Source organism: Camelina sativa, chromosome 8 (genome assembly GCF_000633955.1).
Source record: "Camelina sativa cultivar DH55 chromosome 8, Cs, whole genome shotgun sequence".
NCBI lineage: Eukaryota > Viridiplantae > Streptophyta > Magnoliopsida > Brassicales > Brassicaceae > Camelina > Camelina sativa.
The window spans coordinates 18,832,266-18,832,591 of NC_025692.1; positions in this window are offsets into that span (position 1 = coordinate 18,832,266).

Here is a 326-nt window from a genome sequence, read left to right on the forward strand (position 1 = left end):
TTTTTTTTTTTTTTTTTTTTTTTTTTTTTTTTTTTGTGTGTGTTTTGTTTCATTTCAACGTGTTTGGAGTTTGGAGGGAGAATTAGAAAGGAGATAAGAGAAGCAGGATCGTGTGGCGATTAAGAGTTCCACGTCAGCAAATACATATCTAAAGTTTTTCTTTTCAGACTTATACACATTTGATTGACTACTAGTCTACTACTACGCAATGTAACTGATTTTGCTGTAAAAGTTTATAAAATCAAATTGAATCTTTTCGGGACAAAAAACTCAAATCTAACTTTCAAAACATTTTTTTATTAGTATTGTTTGGAATGTGTAATGCC